The sequence below is a fragment of the Physeter macrocephalus genome, chromosome 7 (assembly GCF_002837175.3).
Source record: "Physeter macrocephalus isolate SW-GA chromosome 7, ASM283717v5, whole genome shotgun sequence".
NCBI classification, from domain to species: Eukaryota; Metazoa; Chordata; class Mammalia; order Artiodactyla; family Physeteridae; genus Physeter; species Physeter macrocephalus.
The window spans coordinates 154096161-154116745 of record NC_041220.1 but is presented as its reverse complement, the minus strand read 5'-3'; the positions used below and the strand labels follow the sequence as shown (position 1 = coordinate 154116745).

Here is a 20585-nt window from a genome sequence, read left to right as displayed (position 1 = left end):
GACGCGCAGGCTCAGCGGCCACGGCTCACGGGCCCAGCCGCTCCGCGGCACGTGGGATCTTCCCGGACCGGGGCACGAACCCGCGCCCCCCGCATCGGCGGGCGGACTCTCAACCACTGCGCCACCAGGGAAGCCCTATTTCATTCTTTTTTATGGCTGAGTAGTATTCGTATTACTCAGTATATATAGTATTCCATTATATATATGTACCACGTATTTATCCATTCATCTGTCAATGGACACTTAGGTTGTGTCTTGGCTGTTGTGAATAGTGCTGCGATGAACATGGGGGTACATGTATCTTTTCGAATTACAGTTTTCCTCTTTTCCAGATACATGCCCAGGAGCAGGATTGCTGGATCATATAGTAGCTCTATTTTTAGTTTTTTAAGGAACCTCCGTACTATTTTCCATAGTGGCTGCACCAATTTACATACCCACCAACAGTGCCATTAGGCTTACTCTTGCCTAATATATCTGGCAGCTGAATTCACTTGCCTGGAATACTTTTTTTTTTTTTTAAGATTTTTTTTTTGATGTGGACCATTTTTAAAGTCTTTATTGAATTTGTTACAGTATTGCTTCTGTTTTAAGTTTTGGTTTTTTGGCCACGAGGCATGTGGGATCTTAGCTCCCCGACCAGGGATCGAACCCACACCTCCTGCATTGGAAGGTGAAGTCTTAACCACTGGACCGCCAGGGAAGTCCCTGGAATACTTTTTGTATCGGTTTTTAAGTTGTGCTTTACCAGCCACACGGATACTCCTTTTATTAGAGGGCTGAGTGCGGAGGTGGCCCAGAAGAGAGGAGTTAAAACTGGAAAGCTGAGCAGATGGAATGGGTGCAGAGAATCACGTATCAAGTGGGCGACACAGTGATGTCAGTGACGAAAGTGACTAAGGAGAAACCGCGGGGGGGGGACAGGAGGGGGCGTTGGAAAGCGAGGTGAAGGTACTCCCTGGAGCAGGGAGACTGCACAGGTGCTCCCACGGCAGCAGGGACAGGAAGGTGGCTTCGCAGACGAGCAGAAAGTGACTAAGGTGATCTTGTCCTTGGGCATCGTTCCCCAGAAGTCTTCCTTATCTCACGTCACCTGGGAAATCGGATTTGATGTATCTGTGTTTCCAACCCCTTCACACTGCAGGAGAAAGTTCTGCAAATCATTAAGGCCGCTGGCCCCACAGCCTAGAGGCACCACATGCGAGTCGAGCGTACCCCCTTGCTCTCCCTCTAGTATTCAGCTGAGGCCCAAAGCCACGCAACAGTGCTTAGGAGGAAGTGCTGCAGAGGTTCACTCTATGGGAACGTCTTGTCACCCATCTGCAAAGGTAAAATGACTCGAGAAATTACATGATTTCAGCCACCTTCTTCACTGCCCAGCTAGAATGATGTATGTATATATTGTCCACGTCCCTTGAAAATGGAGTATTTACTATCTGGGAGCTTCTGAGAAAGAAATGAGCGTTTTACAGGATGAAGGATGCAAAATGGGAGAGGTTACGTGTGGGGAACATCTGTAATCATTTGCCGGCCGGTGCAAAATTAATTAACTGCGTACAGATTTTCAACAGTTCACTTCATCTGCTTGTTATACAGATATAATTTGTGATTTGCATTCTTTAAATTTTTGCAGCTTTTCTATTTTAATTACATGTGGAGGAGCGTGACATGGTAAAAAGTACTATTAAAGATTGTTTTCAGGGACTTCCCTGGCGTTCAGGTGGTTAAGACTCCGCGCTTCCACTGCAGGGGGCGCGGGTTCGATCCCTCTCAAAAAAAAAAAAAAAAAGATTGTTTTCAAGAAGACATACAGCCATTTGGAGATCCAACAAAACTCTTTGTCGACGGCCTGCAGATTCAGATGAGGGTTAATCAAGAGAAGAAATAAACCAACTTAGAACAAAGAAGCTTTGTATCTTGTCTTGATAGATAAACTGGTCTTTCATGCAAAATATAAAGTGAATTATGAGAGCAGTTGATGTACATTAATATGGTTTAACACCATTACCATGATTAATAAATTTTTGAGTTGCCCCCAAATCTATATTTAAATGATTATTATTTTTCTTTCTTGTACATATTAAGTTAGCCAAAATAGAAAACCTGATTTATAAATAACTACATTGTTCTGAAGAGCAGGCTTGAACAGAACATTAATTTCTTCATTTTGATAGAGTTCCATTTTCTGCTGAAAAGTAAAATCCAATAATAAGACTATCCAGCTTAAACTCCGTAATACTTTTCTTTAGAAAGGAAGAGTTTGGATGTAAAGTTGCGGTAATTAAAAAGTTCTTTTCTAACGAAGTAGTTTCAGAAATACTTAATTTAACCCCAAAATGACATAAAAATTTCCCACACTTCTTAGAACTGCGTGCATCCACCTCAACAATTACGGTAATTACTCATTTAGCTTTTATTACTGAGACAGCTGTGTTTTTAAGTTCCATCCCATTGATCTTGCATACGGAGATCATTTAAACCCCTCCTTGGAAAAATTTTTTAATGGTTGCTTGTCAATATTTTCCTGACGGCACTGCTAGAAACCTCGGGCTTTGTCACTGCTTTCATTTGCAGGTGATAGATGCACACACTATATTTTACGTGATCCAGTAAAAGAGCATCATTTTCATCCATCAGTTCAGTAATCCAGTTTCAACCAACCTCAGTTGTGCTAGCGCAGGGCACTAAATCCAAGTGTGACCTGGGTACCAGCAGCTTCACCACAGAGACAATTGTTAGAAATGCAGGTTCTCAGGCCACCCCCAGCCTGAGTCAGGAACGCTGGAGGTAAAACCCAGCAAACTGCCTTGACAAGCCCTCCAGGTGAAGCTGCTGCACGCTCACGTTTAAGGACCCCCTTGCCATTTTCACTTCATCTGAGAGTCCCTATCTGCCACCCAACCTTTCAGCGCACAACAGGAAGGCTCGACTTTGATGAATTCCTTTTCTCTGCAAAGCGTGTGTGTTTTCTTCCTGGGGGAATGATACATTCCCACAACCGCACACTGCATTGTTTTCACATCCTTTCTTGCTCTATGTGTTTGAATGTGTGCATATCTCCCCCTTTTGATACATGAATAAACGACTGGACACACATAGCCTTGACCTGAGCTTGTGTGTGTGATTTCACACGGTAGGAATGTCCGGGAACTCAGGCTCCTCGTCTGTGAAGGGAGGGAGCTGGGGCTCTTGAAGGCCTTCGCTGCATGTCCGCAGACCCTAGTGTTTTGCCTTGTCTTTGTTCACTGTATGATTTGGCATCTTCATTAGATACAATCAGTCTTAATACTGTGTTCAAAATGTTCCTCCCAGAATTAAAAGCTCCTCATGAAATTTCTCTGCTTTGCTCCACACATGCAATGTCCTGATTTTTAATTTCACTGCTCGTTCGTACATGATAACATTATAATTATCAAATAATCTGAGAAACTTGTTTGAAAACACCTGCATAAATACATGGCGTGGGGTTTTTTTTTTTTTTCCTTCCAAAGGAGCTTAATATATACGGACTACAGAAACCTTCTATGTTGTAAATGGCTGTTTGCTGTATGCTTTTAATTTTGCTTCCCTATATGAGACTGTATGTTTGCGTGTGTGCATACATAGAGAAACAGGGTTATCTCCTGGATATCTTGTTCGTTTCTCAAGGTGGTGTCACGTCAGCAAGAAAATTAGTGACAGATTCACACCATAGTGGAATTCAATTCATTAGAAACTTTTTACAAAGTAGACCTTTTTCTGCTTTCTCATAGTAAGTTTGGGTGTGCAAGCATGGGAAAGCGTTTAGCAACAAGCCATGTCCCCTTTTCACCAGTTGCCCCACCCCAATTTTGTCCTTGAATTTCTTGACTTCAGTGGGCCCTCTCTGCCGTTGTGAAATTTCTGGAACTTCGTTTCTCTGAAAACTGTAACGACACGCTCCTAGGAGTCCACTGGTAAATTGCTGACATTCTTTCCCGCTAAACTCAGCTCGCTCGCTCCATATTTATTAGTTCATCTGAGATTCCACAGCTGCCACCTGAGCTTTTTTGCGGGCGATAAGCGCCCCTGGCTTGGGGGTTGCTGAGATTCTGGTTTAGCCAGGCTCTAGTCTGCCTGGTACCAAACGTCTTTGCTAAGAAACAGATAAATCTGCTCTTTTTGTCATGCTCCCTATGAAATGACAGGTAATTCCCCTTGCTCCGTGAAAGCATCATTTGACATTTAGTTTGTCTGTTTTAAAAATTCTTTTTTCTGTGCTCGTTGCCAGATTAGCCACCATCTCCTATCAGCAACTCTTGAAAAAAATCTGTACACTGGACAGTGGAAATGATTCAATATTCTTCATTGTTTTCTACTTTCTACTTTTTGTAACTGTTTCGGGGAGGGAAGTTGATTTTTGTTTTCTACAATCTTCTCTAGGAATTGCTTTTACTGCTCTGTAGCCTAAAATTTGGATTCATGTTGCTTTTCGCTTATTTTTCCAAAGCATTTCTGTTTAAATCTTCAATCCACAAACAGACGTCAACCACGGTCCACCGTATAACCAGCTGGATAGGATTTACACTAGCATTGTCGTGCTTATCCCCTTATATAAATGTCACCGTAAGATGGCTTTTTCAGACCTTTCCTACAAGTTCTCTGGCGTTGCACTTCTGGTATGAGAAACAGCCTGGTTTAAAAAAAAAAAAAAAAAAAAAAAAAAAAACTTGTATCTTAGAATCAAACTTATAAGAAAAAAATTTTTAGGATAATGTAAAGCTCAACATTTTCATATGTTTGGGGCCAACTTCTTTGAATTTGGATACCTAGAAAACAGTAAAAATAAGAATTATGTTTGATGTATTCTATAACTGAATAATTGTTGTTTTTGAATAATGAGGCTTTTCATTTGCGATGATGTGAATTTTCCGAGGGAAACGTTCCCTAGATCTGAGACTGATCGTAGAGATTACAGGGTCAGTAGAAAATGGCCTTCTGGTCCCACAGGTCGGGCTAATCACATCTGCTCCGTCACACAGCGCGCCTCGCTCAAGAAATGAATACAAGATAGGGCAGGAGGGAGGTTTTATTCATCTCAGCCCCTCTCTGGGAATTATTTGTTTTCAAAGATAAAATTCCATTTCAGGGGGTCTCGTGACATAAAATTCAAATAGAAAAATTGTCTTCATTGCATCAACAGTTTATTTGTGTTAAGGTTATTTATAAAAGCTCTTTTTTTGGCTAGAAAATATCACCAAGTTCATTTCTGAGTGATAAGAGCTGAAATTTGAACTCACTACTCTTGAAGACCTTCTGTATATTTTATCTCTAATGATACTTCATGTAGCAGCAGCAGGCCAGCTGATGACAAAAAAAATGATCTTATCTCCTCTTGGCTAATAAGACAATTCAGTGTAAATAGATGTCAGAAAACTCACCTGGTACAAAAATGTCTTGAGTTCAACAGTATCTCTCCTTAGGAGTTTAGCGCTCAGGCAAATACTTCACTTGCGCTCATAAGATTAAAAAAAAAAAAAACACCACCAAACTGCTCTGCTCGGTTCTTCCAAACTTTCGACAGCTTCACTATCTTTTTCAAACATTCTCCATCTCCTTATTCACTGTAAGCTAAAACTGTGCCATTTGTACAGCTTTCGGGGAGATTTGCAACAGGTCTGAAAAGGATTTGAATTTCTTACTTGGGCATTTGACAACTCCTCCTAAGAATATATTGTCCAGGTTATGTGGCTTTAGTAGCCTGAAGCTTCAAAGGGCTTCACTTAGTCAAAATTACTTAAATAGCCTCTTTTCGTCTTTTTATAATTGTGGTTCTTAAAAGGAGTTGTTTTTAAATTTCAACATTTTATTTAGCATCCAGTTTTCCACCTACCAATAGATACAGCCATATTTCCTAAATGTGGATATCTTTTGGCCCCAATGTGAAAATATTTTTTACAACTTTTTAAAAAATTTCCCCCAAATTCACTTTCAAATTCCAGGCAAAGAACAATATTTCAGACTTAGGGGTTTTTTGAATTTTTTTTTTTTGAGCAAGACTGCATTTTCCCAACATTTTTATCCTGTGAGATTTTAAACACCTTTCATTTGAAAGTTTTTTTTAAAAAAGTATGTCCTGGATATGTCTAACGAATAGTCCTTGAAAACAGAGTCACCTTATTTATAAATTCAATTCTCTTTCCATTCATATGAGGAACTTTATCCTTCCTCGGGGCACATATTTAATAACCATTAATGAAATCTGAAATTATATATGAGCACTGAGACCCGAATTTGCTACTCATTTTTTTTTTCCAGTGGAAATTTCATAAGGGTTTTGGCATGGGAACAGAGCAGACATTTAAGGCAAATGGAATAATGCAGTTGGCCACGACGGCTCCGATGGAATCATAACAGTTTATAATCAATAATTTGCTTACTGGGGAAGACAGTCTCTTCAGCCAAACCAGCAGGGCATACCGTTCACCCTCCTAGTTAGCCGACAACTGCCACCGTTTCTGCAGCCTCGTGACTGCCACGGATGGTACACATGGAACTGGGGGCTCAGCGCTCATTTGTTTTGTCTTTGAAGATTTCTGTTTCCACCCACCCCTTCCCACCACATATCCTATCCCCATTTCCCCTCAATACGACAAACGCCATTTGAGCAAACAGAGGCAACAAGGGCCAGATTCGGCAGGCATCTGCCGAAAGGGGCAGGACTCACAGAGGAGGAGGGTCTGTTCCTTCTAACTGGTTCTAGATTAGAGACTGCAGATGAAAGGGGCCTTGGAGGGGCTGAGAAGGTGAGGCAGGGCCTTTGAAAGTTCAGACGCATTTTCACTGGGCCTGTTAGAGTGAAGTCCTTGCAGACTTTTCTTTTGAAGAAACAAATGAAGAATGCGGTAGTGGACTCTAGACTCTGAAAGGTGAGGTGAACAAGAGAAAGGCAGAAAAACATGTCCTCATCTGATGGGCTGCACTACAGAACAATGTCCCCATTTGGGTGCCAGTTTCCCTGCAGAGGATAGAGAAATCTGGGTACCCAGGAGGCCATGGAGGAAGGGGTCTGGGCAGTTGGCCCCCATCTGCTCTTGCAAGTTTCTAGGTGGAGGGGCTTTGGGGAGCAGGTTGACGATGCTATCTGCTAGGTCCATCGCCTTACATTTTCCCATTTAATCCTCTCAGCGGCTCTGTGACAGAGGTATTGTGAGGATCCCGTTTTTTCTAGGGGCCCACCTGAGGCACAGGGGAACCTGCCCGAGGTCTCATCGTTTGTAAGAGACTAGTAAGACTTGAAGTAGGCAGACTGGCCGGAGAATTCACACTCCTGGTCCCTGCACCATACTCCTTACGTTGGCTTTTTTTTTTTAAGACTTATTTATTTTATTATTTTTTTATTTTTTTTTTAGCTGCGTTGGGTCTTAGCTGCAGCACATGGCATCTTCATTGAGGCGCGCGGGATCTTTCGTTGCGGCACGCGGGCTTCTCTCTAGTCGTGGCTTGCGGGTTTTCTCTTCTCTAGTTGTGGCGTGCAGGCTCCAGGGCGCGTGGGCTCTGTAGTTGTGGCACACGGGTTCCAGGGCGCGTGGGCTCTGTAGTTGAGGCGCACGGGTTCCAGGGCGCGTGGGCTCTGTAGTTGCGGCGCGCGGGCTCCAGGGCGCGTGGGCTCTGTAGTTGTGGCGCGCGGGTTCCAGGGCGCGTGGGCTCTGTATGAGGCGCACGGGTTCCAGGGCGCGTGGGCTCTGTAGTTGAGGCGCACGGGTTCCAGGGCGCGTGGGCTCTGTAGTTGAGGCGCACGGGTTCCAGGGCGCGTGGGCTCTGTAGTTGAGGCGCACGGGTTCCAGGGCGCGTGGGCTCTGTAGTTGAGGCGCACGGGTTCCAGGGCGCGTGGGCTCTGTAGTTGTGGCGCGCGGGTTCCAGGGCGCGTGGGCTCTAGTTGAGGCGCACGGGTTCCAGGGCGCGTGGGCTCTGTAGTTGTGGCGTGCGGGCTCCAGGGCGCGTGGGCTGTAGTTGAGGTGCACGAGCTTAGTTGCCCCGTGACATGTGGATCTTAGTTCCCTGACCGGGACTCAAACCTGCGTCCCCTGCATTGCAAGGTGGATTCTTTTCCACTGGACCACCAGGGAAGTCCCTATGTTGGCCTTTTTAGGGAAAAGAAGACTCTTTCCAAACTGCTGCCCTGTGAGGCAAACTCCTTTGCGAGACAAGCCAGCGCGTCCTATGACTCCAGGAGAGAAGTGGGCCCCGTGTGGAGAGCTGAGTGTTTCTTCTGAAGCCTCAGGAGGGGACGGGGAGGGCAAATGCTGACCGTTGATCAAGCATCAGGCCTGAAATTCCCTTCTTATTTCAGGAAGTAGAGACCTTTGTTTTAAATGAGAAAATTACTGAGGGAAATCCTGCGTTGACTTTGTATCGTTTTCTGATGAAGTGACAGCATCACCAGCAGGCGTGACTGTGATACTGAGGACACAACCCTAAGTCCACTGCCCATTTGGAATCATTGGCATTTCCCCTCAACAAAAGTATACTCACACGTATGCTTCTAAACATAGACTCACGCTTCATCAGCTGTCTTGGATAACTCTAGTCAGGCCAACAGCAAATGCAAGTCTATCATTTCAAGTTTTCATGGTCAGTAAGTCTGAAGATGGCTGTGGTGTTGAGAATGGTCCCGGGTTACTCAGCCTGACGTTGATGCCCATGAAGTTATGATGACGGTGGCTTAGAAGCAGTGGTAGGTAGTAGCTAGTTGGGACACAGGGTGATCTATAGGAGATCCAGAAACAACCAGCTCCAGGAGAAGCACGCAGGTGCTTGCTAAAAATGGAGATTCCTAGGCACCTCCTCAGATCAACAGAACCTCAGTCTCTGAAATGTGATCCGGAAATGTACATCTGTAAATAGTCCGATGCTCACCCTGCTTCGGTAATCAATGGGTAGAATACTGCCCCCTGGCACAATAGCGAGCTTATCTTCAACCATCTCTTTAGTCATCTTGCTTTGGCCATCCTTGTTGCAAACAACACTGCTCTTCTTTCTTCAAGGTCAGTGCAAACCGTAATGTGCACTCAAATCATCCTGTTAAAGCGCAGACTCTGACTCAGCAGGTCCGAGGCGGGGCCCAGGATTCGTCATTTCTACCAGGTTCCCGGGAGATGTTAATGCTGCTGGTCCATGGACCGCACTGGGAGCAGTGAGGTCCCGGTCTACCCTTTCTGGTGATGACGTCTCTGCTCGGACCCTTTGTGCCCTCCTCTTCACATACTGTCTGCAATTTATCGGTGCCCTGTGGAGACAGAGCTCTTTCAGGCCTAATCGAACGTTGAGGAAGAGCCCCTATGATGGGAATTTCAGATAAAGTTGAAAGAGAGGATGGGGAAATGGGGGACTATTAGCAGAGGCATTTCTGGCAGTGAAGATATACGAAACACTCCACATTACATGGTGTGGCTATGCATGAGGATAGGGTCAGAACCTTCCAGAAATAATCTGCTCTGCAGAAATGAAAACTATGCATGACCCCAGAGCCGACTGCAGAGGGGCAGTAGAAAGAAGGGGCTCTTGCAGTAGCAGCAGCAAAGACTCTCTTGCCTTATGACAGCGCCAGAGTGTACCTCCCACCCCCACCCCCATGGTACCGACATGCCCTGTCGCACGTTTCTCCGGCACATTGAGTTAATGAGGCTGAAAGTACCAGCGGTCAGACCCCTGCTTATCTTATAACCCACCATCTACTGTACACTGTGGATGAAGCCATTTTTCTTCTGGGTGACATGGCATACGTGCTACACGACCACCAACGTGTGTATTGATAACCCTGAAATTGGTTTTACATCTCCCTAAACCCTACTTTGTTTTCCATTCATTCACTTCATTGTAATTATTATAGTTCCCACTAGCTTTCGGGGATGGGTTAATTCATAACAATAAATTACTCAGGTGATAACTACCCAACATTATAGTCAATTCCTAGAAATTAAGAGACGTTTTTTTCTCAATGTAGAGGCATCAATAACCTATAAATATGCACTCATCTGTAACTCAGACCTCCTTCTGAGTTGTTCAGGCTAGTATATAAATCTTTAAGGCTAGCAACATTGACCAGCATGATCTCAACTTGCTTGCTGTTTAATTTCAGACTTCACAAAGTGCGCCTCATAAATCAAAGGTGAGTTTTCACATTTAGTTGTTTTGTGTCCCATGGGAAAGGGCTATAAATTGAACCTGGGCCTGGGACGGTGAAGCCCTGGCCCTGCCGTTGCTGGCTCTGTGTCTTAGCATCATGACAGCCGACTCGATGGGCGGGGGCCGGAGAACAATGGGACTGCTTGAAGAGGGGCCCTGTGGACTGCAAGCAGGGCAGAGGCCAGCCAGGTGGGAGAAGCTGGAGCCAGTTGTCAACGGAAATATATGAATATCATTCCCGGGGGCAGCAAGACTGTATAAGTTCCTCATGATTTGGGCCACTAGAATCTCGTGAACCATTGTCATCTCCAGCGCACTAAATGGATCCCAGAAGCTTAAAGAATTGGTACACCTAAAAAAAAAAAAAAATTCCTCCTTTTTTTCCTGCAAGATCAGGCCTAATGTCTGAAGCTTTTGGTTCCGAAAGGTATGGCGTGAGGAACTTTTAAAAGGTGTGCGCGGGCTTCCAAGGTGGCGCAGTGGTTAAGAATCCGCCTGCCAATGCAGGGGACGCGGGTTCGAGCTCCGGTCCAGGAAGATCCCACATGCTGCGGAGCGGCTAGGCCCGTGCACCAAAACTACTGAGCCTGCGCTCTAGAGCCCGCGAGCCACAACTACTGGAGCCCGTGCTCTGCAACAAGAGAAGCCACCACAGTGAGAAACCTGCGCACCGCAACGAAGAGTAGCCCCCGCTGGCCGCAACTAGAGAAAGCCCGCGCGCAGCAATGAAGAGCCAAACACAGCCAAAGATAAATAATTAAAATATTTAAAAATAAATTTTAGAAAAAAGGTGTGCGCAGATCTTAAATGCATAAATGTCTTCGTATAAAATAAATCCCACAAATTTGGGGTTCAAAGGCAGGACTACTTAACGGGTAGCTTCCAAATACACAGAAGAGGGAAGGTAACGAGAAAAAGCTTTCCGTGAAGAAATGAGTTTCAAGCTTTCCATGAAGAAATTAGTTTAAAGCCTAGAGAAAACATTTTTAATATACACACACAAATGATCATTTTATTGTCTTATCATCCGCAGCCCTTGCCTTAATTAGGAGAATTTATATAGCGGGCCAATGAGGTCTTGAAGTTGCGATTTTTGAAGATTTGCTTTCACTTGAAATTCACAAATATTTGAGTTTTAAAACAGACTGTGAATGTTTTGGAATCCTCTGACTCATAGATTGCTTAAAAAAAAAAAAAAAAAAAACAGGGACTTCCCCGGTGGTCCGGTGGTAAAGAATCCGCCCTCCAATGCAGGGGACGCGGGTTGGATCCCTGATCGGAAAACTAAGATCCCACATGCCTCAGGGCAACTAAGCCCACGCACCACAACTACTGAGCCCACGTGCCCTGGAGCCCACACGCCACAACGAAAGATCCCGCATGCCTCAACTAAGACCCAACGCAGCCAAAAAAAAGAAAAAAACCTTCATATCCCAGCTGCCACTACATTAACTCTCACCGTCGTGCTCATCCTCGTCAACTCTGTTCTCAACGATTATGATGGTTCTTCTTTCCTCTAGTGTCCCCTATCCCTTCCAGCCTTCCCCTGTCCCCACGCTGAGCCCACTAACAGACTGAGCACCTCCCTCCCAAGCTCTGAAGTCTTCAGTGGCTCCCTCATCTGCGTAGCTGGATATCAGTGCCAACGTACCTTGTGTTCTAGCCACAGTCCTTTTTGCCTCTTCGGCTCTTCCCAAGCATGCCTCGCACTGTCCCGCCACCCTGACTCCACGTTGTCTCTGCTCACGAAGACCTCCCAGCTCTTCTCTGCCCGTTGAACGTCAAAGCTCAGATCAAACATTATCTCTTTTGTGTCTCCTTCCCTGGCCTTCTTCCAGATGTAAATCATTGCGTCTTCCTCTGGGATTTCACAGCTCTCTCAGTCCTCGTCTCTGGGTCTGTTTCAGGGGTCGGACTGTGAACACCAGAAGAATAGCAGCTGTGGTTAATTTCTCTCACTTCAGTGCGGACACACACAAGATGCTCAGTACATTCATTGCTGGACTGAATCTTTGCTTCTTCTCTCTCCTTTGCATGTGTAGAAATGGCCTTAGTCACAATACCAGTTCTCTTGCCCTCTAGGAAAATATTAATAACTCTTTCACATGTTCTCAGACTCTCTAGAGCTTATACTTGTTAAGGATGGGATCTTCTCAATAGTGTTGTGAACTCAGTTTCCACCCCTTCCCAAAGCGATGCTTAGTCTTAAACTTACACGTGGCAGAATCGGGGCCAGGAGCTAGTCTTTGGAATGTTTTTGTCTAGCCCTTTTCGTTTAGCTGTTTGCATTTAACTTAGTGAAAACCAGGAACTCTTGGCCCCTAAGAATAAGTCCACCTGGAAGCTGGAACATCTGGACAGTTGCAGCGACTTGGTTCAGTGAGTCGGGGGGTCCAGCGGGGGTGATCGCTGTCAGCGGGGCCACTCCACAGCAGCTCATCACTCTGCGGTCACATCAGTCACGTCGTGTCCTCTTTCCTCCATCCTGGACAGGCCACTTTCCATAGGATTCAGTTAACAAATGGGGTGAGAAGCAGCTGTTCAATGAACTTCTTCACCCGGGCGTGAGAGAGTATTAATACAAACATTTATGAAATAGATTGTGTCAGGCACTGTGCTAAAGAGTTTTTTTTCTCATCTGACTGTCACCTAGGTCCGTGGTAGGTGGGAACCGAGATGGTCTCAGGGAACTCAGGAACTAGAGCCACGCATTCAAATGATCTGGGGCGCTTCTTTCTCCCATCTGTGCGTGTCTTTGCTTGTCAATGTCCTTCTCTTCCTCCGTAGACCAGCTTTATCTGTGTGATGGGAAAAGTCATTGCCAGTAGCCCTGCCAGCTTCACCCCTGGACAGAGAGGATCTTGCCCTGGACATATGTGAACCCCATCCCCCGATCTAGTTAAAATCCCAGCGGCGGGATTCTGGTCCACCTGGTTTGAGTCATTGCCCAAATCCTTGTAGCTGAGACAGGGGTGGGTTTGGCAGGTGTCGGTATTCTTACTTGTAACCCCACTAGAGCCTACGTTGGCTGGGGATTTCTCCACAATAAGAGCAGGGGAGGTCCGTTACTGGAAGAAAAGGGGCACGTGAGCGGTCCGAGACTTGAGTTTGTGTAACTTGCCCCAGGTCACCAGGCAGAAGGATCAGAATTTGAACCCAGGTTAGCCAGACCGACCCCAGAGGCTATACTCTGGACCACTGGGCTGTGCTGATCATGGCAGTTGCATAATACAGTCTGTCTGTCCTATGGCTGTTTGGAGCTAGGTAGCTAGTTAGCTCAGGGCTAAAGTCCCTTTTTCCTTTTGATGGGGCTAATCAAGTCGGGAATATGCGTTGGCTCTTGGAGCCCTGAGCAATGAGCTCACAGTGCCCCGGTCTTTCAAAGACGAGCTCTAGGCTACCAGGTGAGCAAGTAGCAGAGTGGGAATCAGTCCTAACGCCTTCCACCTTCATTACTGGTAGAAAATAGCACAAAGCTTAACCTTTACCCACAAGGCACCCGTAGCACCATCTCAGTATGAGAAGGGCCTCAGACTTTCATTTCCCTTTCCAGATCGTCTTACATTTTCCCTAACAAGACTGCCTTCCTTTTCATTTTCCCCACCGCACTGGCCCCTGCTGGGCTGAGAGGCAGCGCTATCACGGCTGATGTTATCACAGCTCACACCCCCTCTGGCCATTATTAAGTGGCAGCCTGTGTTCAGTTGCATGTTTCTTAGCAACCACCCGGGTACGGCACGTCCTTCCTTTTATTTGCGTCTTCCTTCTCCAACCTAGGGGGCAAATGTAGTAAGAAGTGAACCCCTGCCTTCTCAGATTTCTAAGCCATGGAAACCAGAAAGCTGACAATGATTGTATTTTCAATCTCTCACAATGATGACCAATTTCATGGGCTGGGTGGGGGCGGGGGGGGGGGTGCATCGTGGAGCGGAATCCTATTCTTAACCTGTTGGCAATGCTTTGCAAAGCACGCATGATTTATAGCACGTGTAAACTCATCCTAGGAAAATTGATTTAAACCGAGATTCTTCCTAAGATCAAACATGTCTACTGCATTTTAAGTCGCTGAAGTGCTAGACTTGCATTTAAGCCTAAACATTTCCAAACATGAAGACTGCTTTCTTACAAGTCTCTATCAGGACCAGCCAGTTCCCCTAGCCTATTCCTTTGCCTGTGGTATGCACTCAGTATGGTTCTGTTTGGGAGGAAGCTTCCCGGGACAGATGTTTAATTTCTTATAGCCAGCCAAGTGCTTGTTCTTATTCCACGTACGTGGGAATAAATAACTCATCCCACACCCCCACCCTAAACACAGTTGTGAAGATCCTGGAACACGCAACAAAGCCTAGAATTTTTTTCTCTTGCAAAGCTTGGAATCTTGGCTTTCATTTCTATTGATCTGGTGGTGTTTGCTTGCTTTTATCTTGCATTTTTAATGCTCTGTTTCCTATTTCTCTTCGGCTTACGCGTTCTTCTCCCATCACCACCAAATCTTCGTCATTTAATCTCATTGGGTTTTTTTGCTCTCAGCGGTAGCCATTCAGGTCGTTTTGTACCGATGTGCATTTGGGAAGCTGTGAAACATTTTATCAAACGGTGTTCCCGGCGCAGATCGTAAAAATGGTCACCCGGCCCTAGAATTCAGCCTCTGTAACGCATCGTGTTCCTTCTAAGCCACGGTGGTATTCTTCTGTCTAGACGCAGTCTGTTCTCTAGAACAGATGACTGTAATTGAATATGTCAGCTTGCAGGGAAGACTTGCTTCTAATAAGCTTTTAATTCCAAGTAACAAAATTTAGCAAAATGCAAAGACAGTCTATTGTTGAAAGGAAGGCTTTGGAAGTGGATGTTTTTGGCTTGGCTCTACTAAACTGTTGGGTAACCTTTCCCCTGAACATAATCTTGAAAGGACCAGAAAAGTCAAGTTCACCTCATTTGTTTGAATGTCCCCAAAAGGCTTATCTGTAGACCAAATATTCAAACACATTCGGTTTTAGTTCATTTGATGGGTTGGAGTTAACGCATTAGTCATAGAGACTGCCAAAGTCAACCAATTGTTCCAATGACTGGAGATTTGAAATGCCACAGGGCCACTTATGTTAGGATGGGGACGTGAAAATCTCATAGACTTGTGAAGAAAATGAGTCTAATTTTTCTACTGAGAATAATTTGTAATTATTTGAAGAAATCAAGAAGTCAGGGATAAAGTATCTTGCCCTCTGGACGTTTTAAACCACAAGCAATTTGTCTTTACCATTTAAAGTGTTTTTAAGTTACTCCCAAAGAAAAGTCATAATAAGGTATTGCAGAACCTTCCCTTTCTTTGGTTTCTGAGAAAAGTAGATGTAGTTCGGTTGGGTGTTGGAAGGGCTAAATTCGACCCTCTTCCCACTTTCTGGCCACAGTCTTGAATGCCACGTAAAATCATTACTTTAACATTAATCTTCGATCCCTATTAAAATGCAGTTCTAGAAAAGGGGAGGTAAAATATGGTCATCTCGTATCAGTTTTTATAACTTTAAATGCCAGGGTTTCAGACTCTCATCTGAGATCAGGAATTGATTACAAATACAGGAGGGAGGGAGAAATGAAGGCACTGGGCCACAGAGAGAGATGGGGCGAGGTCTCCTAGTAGCAACAGAAGCCGAAAAGGGGAAAAGGGAACTAAGTTGGAAGACTGAGGCCTCAATATCAAATTCATCTTATTTCAAAATGTTTCCTAGCTTTGCTTATTCCTCCAGTTGTTGTGTTTTGTTTTTTTTTACCAAGAGCTTTATAGAAACATAACATGCTTTTTTCATTCCCTTGAATATAGCTAGTTTTAGCCACTTACTCCTCCAGACATCCCACTCAGTTGTAACCTTGAGTATATTTATTCATCAACTAATTTTCCTGGAAGGACAAAACATCTCAATTAAATGTCACTCGGTATTATTTTTCTTCTTAAATCCCCCTTCTTCTTGAGACATGCTTTTACACAACTCATTTTACAAGTTGCTCCTTTAGTAGAATGTCTCCCCACTCCCAACAGTGGAATCAGTCTTCCATTGGGCTGTATTTTATGGTGTTCCTACTGCAAGCTCAGCAGATTATGAACAATTGTCTCCTTCCCCCAGTGGACAGGCTTGGAGTAACTACCTTCCTCTAGATTCTTAACAGCTGTAAAAAGAACAAAGATTATTTTCAAAGACTGAAATCTTCTTAATCACCCAAGAAAAAAAAGAGTGTATTGGGAAGAAATAAGAAAAGAAAAGAAAGCATGTCTTTGTCCTACCTTGTTACCACGTACAGTGATTCAGGGTGCAGCCGAGAGCCCAAGGCTGCTGTCTTGATCTACACATCCTGTCTGCACACGGATCCCTAGCATGCAGGTCTCTCACCATCTCAAAACATTTTCAGGATAATTCCACACTTTAAGACTCTTAGTGTTGAAATTGGTAGTCTTAATTTAGTTCCGAAGTTTATCTTTTCTCTCCAAATTAAATAACAGTGTCATGAAATGCTTCATCATCTAATATCCTATCAGCAAAATCCTAGCTTCAAAAGTCCAGGGTTATCTTCCGGGCTTTAGCAACTTAGAGGCATTTAAGCAAAAATGATGTTGACAAGACACAGATACCCTTGGCCAGGGGCACAATGAACTTCTTCCCCTTTTGTGTGCATTTCCTCTAAGGCCAGCTTCAGTTGCTAATAGGCTTGGTTCCACATCTCACATTTGATTTCCGATACTTTTGCACATTTCTCAAAAATCATTAGAAAATAGTTCTACGGATTGCTCTGACTGGACTTTAAGATAAGTTACTTTTTGGTGAAGCTCTTAATCCCTTCTTTCAAAATGCCTGATGCTCTTAGAGCAAGCCCGCAAAAGGAGACGCCACAAGCAACATCCTAGAGTGATGGGCAAGTCAACCCGGAAGGAAAAGAGTATAATCCACACCTTGAGATAATCATCATGCTAACAACAGTAGGTGCAGGTGGGGGCGTTTTCTTTTGTTTGGCTGCACTGGGTCTTAGTTCCCCGGCGAGGAATCGAACCCGCACTCCCTGCATCGGAAGCACGGAGTCGTCACCGCTGGACTGCCAGGGAAGTCCAGGTGAGGGCATTTTCTATGCTAAGACTTTACACCTATGAACTTATTTGATCCTCACAACGACTCAGTGAAGAAAATATTATTTTTCAACCTATTCTACCGTTAGAAAAACTAAGGCTGGGAAAGGAAAGAAACTTGCTCTTGGATGTACAGCTAATAAATGATGGAACAGAGATTTGATTCCAGGACTCAGTAATTAATCACTGTACTACCCTTCTTTCTCTATTCATTAACCTCTGTAAGTTGCCTGGACCCAAAGAAAGATCATAAAGGTCAGTTTACCTCATATCAATCATATGGCATTGGGGAAGGCACCTCTGGTTTAGCGAGAATAGCATGGAACTTGAAAATTAAAAGCCCTGATATCGGTCCCTGGCCGCACCTTCACTTCTCCAGTTACTGTTTCCTTATCTCGAAAATGCCATCAATAATTCCTACCTCGCTGCAATGTTGGGAGGGTCCCATGTGAGCATATAGCCAACCCCAAGCCCTGTGTAAAGTCTGAAGTGCCCCATAAATGTAAGTTAACATCTGTTCGTATATTGGATTTTCTCCATTTATCTTTCCCCCTTATGCCTTACGGCACCCCAGTTCTAAAACTAAGAAAGAAAAAAAAGGTGATAGCGGTCCAGTCCTAGAATATCTTTAACTGCTGTGCCAAAGGCACAGAAGATTTCAAGTACGTAAGCTTTGTATAAACATTTTCTGGGTCAACACATCTTCTTGGGTTGCACTTCAGAGGCCTCTCTGACAGGAGGTCAGTGCCCACACGTGGGCCATGAACATATTCAGAACAGATGCAACCTATCCTCCAAGACCTAGCCTCCGGCTAATTCTCTCCTGAGTTCTCCAGCGCTGTGGCTATATATGCTCCGAAAAGAGAATCTACATTGTAGGACACGGGGGGATAGGGAGGGTATTGCTGCGGTATACACTGCACTCCATGTTCAAGTAACAAGTTGAATAGGGTTTTTGTTTCCCCGTGGTCAGACTCCTCCTTGTCCCAGTTACTGTTTCTAATCTTCGTTTTGCATTCTTCACTCTTCTGCTGCCACGTTTTCATACGTTTATCCTTCGCTTGCAATATCCACATTCCACTCCACCCACTGGCACTTCCCCAAGACATGCTGGGATCATCCCAAAGTCCGTGTGGTGCCCTGATATTCTCTGAGAATATTTGATGGGAAGGCTAAAACTTTAGCTTAATCATTTTGGGGGGGTTCCCAAATTTTCTATGCTCATTTCTTCTAAAGGCAAATAGGAGGTGTTTCACAGAATGATGAGGCTTGGTGATAGAGTTTTTCAATGGATTGAAGACTCTTAAGAGAGTACACATGGGCCCATTTTTAAAATCAGTGCCAGAAAAATCCCAGTTAGATGGAATCTTAGAGGTCATTTATTCTCATTTCCCACCCACCACTCCTACAGGAAGGCAGTAATATAGCTCCTGGACAGGGAATCCATGCTACCCACACACAGGAACAGGATGTCTAATTGTGCGATTCAGTCTCCTCAACCGCCCCTCCTCAATCTTATTTCCGTTCACTGGATCTTCACTCAACAATTTATCCAACCTATTGACGTCCTTCCCATCCCATACCAGGTTTTCTGCTATTGGAAGAAGTAAACACGTTGTCTTTGCTCCTGACAAAATGTTGCCTGAATCAAAAGAGATGCTAGAATGAAAAGCAAAACAAAGCAAAAGAAAACCCTGGCACAAGGGACAAAAGTTTAGGAAATTTTTTTATGTTTAGCAGAAAATTGCTACACTGTGAGGGTAAATCGTCATAGATGTCATTAACCATAGATATAAAAAGGATGGATGAGACAGTAGAATTCGTGAAAACAGGTTAAGAAAATAACAGGGGGGAGAAAACAGACCTGAAACCAAGGTTGTCAGATAAACTACAGGATGCCCAGTTCAATTGCTATTTCAGACAAACAACAAATAACTTGTTAGTGTCAGTGTGTCCCAAATGTTGCATTTGTCTCTGCCACTCTCTCTCCTTCCCCTTCCCATTTCACCCCCATTTTCAGTGTGTCATGTCTCTCTCTCCCTCTCTGTGTGTGATATATTTATCTTCAAAAAGTATTCTACTGAAGTGTTATTTATGGTTTATGTGAAATTCAAATTGAACTGGGCATCTGTCTGTGCATTTGCTAAACCTGGTAATTCTGGCTGAAATGCCCCCTGACTTCTTGGAGAAAGAAGGTTCCAGACACAGTATCCTGATGCCAGAGATTTTCTCATTTGCTTTTCGGGTCTGGGTCTTAATCCTTCCTGGGCAGGGCCTCCCTCTGTTTACCGACTGGAGATGGTATGACTGGTAACATCTGCCCATGACCTTGTGAAAGGCAGTGAGACCTGCTGCGGGTGATTCTACCTAGGGTTACAGCTTCTGCTTCCCCCTCCAGCCCCCCCTGGCTTTACTCTAGCATTTCCTGTTATGTGTGTGCCCTTCTGAGCCATAACTGGGGAGGGAAAAGAGAATGCCTCTTGTAACTCATCAAGACAGTGAGAAGGCCGGAGTGGTGATATCTACGTTTGCAATGAGATCAGGACAGCTTGGCGGTTGGAGAGGTGACCCGAAGCTCCCTGGGCTCGGCCATCTGAGATTTTGCGTTTCATGAGAGAAGCAGTCCAAGGGATGGATCACAGGGGTGTCCAAGCGCACAGCGGGCCATGCCCATGCTGTTCCCAGCTGCAGCCTTGTTTGGTGGCTTAGCTGCCGGCGTGGTCTCCCGTATGGTTAGGTCATTCCAGATGGCTGTTCTCCGGCTCTCTGTACATCCCCGGCTCAACAGTCTCTGCTTCACTCCTGTGACTGTCCAACCCTCTTAGTTATAGGGCTTAATTCGTCCCTGGTAACTGATGAGCCCACCTGACGTCAGTTTCCCCTGTCAAGGGTAGCCTCCTTCTCTCCTGAGTAGTGAAGGCTGCTGCCATGTCCTGCCCGCCGTCTGCTGCACACAGACTCCAGGACCTTGCTGCAGGTGTTTAAGATCCCTATCCGATAAACCACTGACGTCTCTGTTGCTGTGTCCGGGCTCTTTCTTTGGTCTCAAGGCTGGGCAAGTACAGGGCCTGCAGACCTGCAGGGTACAGAGCAACATCCCCTCTTGCACAGCCTCCCTCAGACCTTTTTCTGTCCCTCCCTGTGTCCCTGCAAATGTGTGCCTCTTCTGCCCTTTATCTTTCTGTCTTCTTCTCCTCTAAGTGTGCCTTTGTCCCTGCGTCCCTCCCTTTGTTCTATTTTGGTCTCTCTTCAGTCTCTCTAGACCCCTTTCTACTTCTGCCCTCCTACACCACCATCCCCCCGCCCCCCCCCCACCGTCCTGTCAGCCCCT

At 45.0% G+C, this 20585-nt stretch overlaps 1 protein-coding gene across 4 annotated transcripts in view; it reads left to right on the top strand.

Annotated features, from left to right (window-relative positions):
* Positions 1-20585, top strand: part of MID1 (midline 1) — a 670305-nt gene that overhangs the window by 332399 nt on the left and 317321 nt on the right. The window lies entirely within an intron of this gene.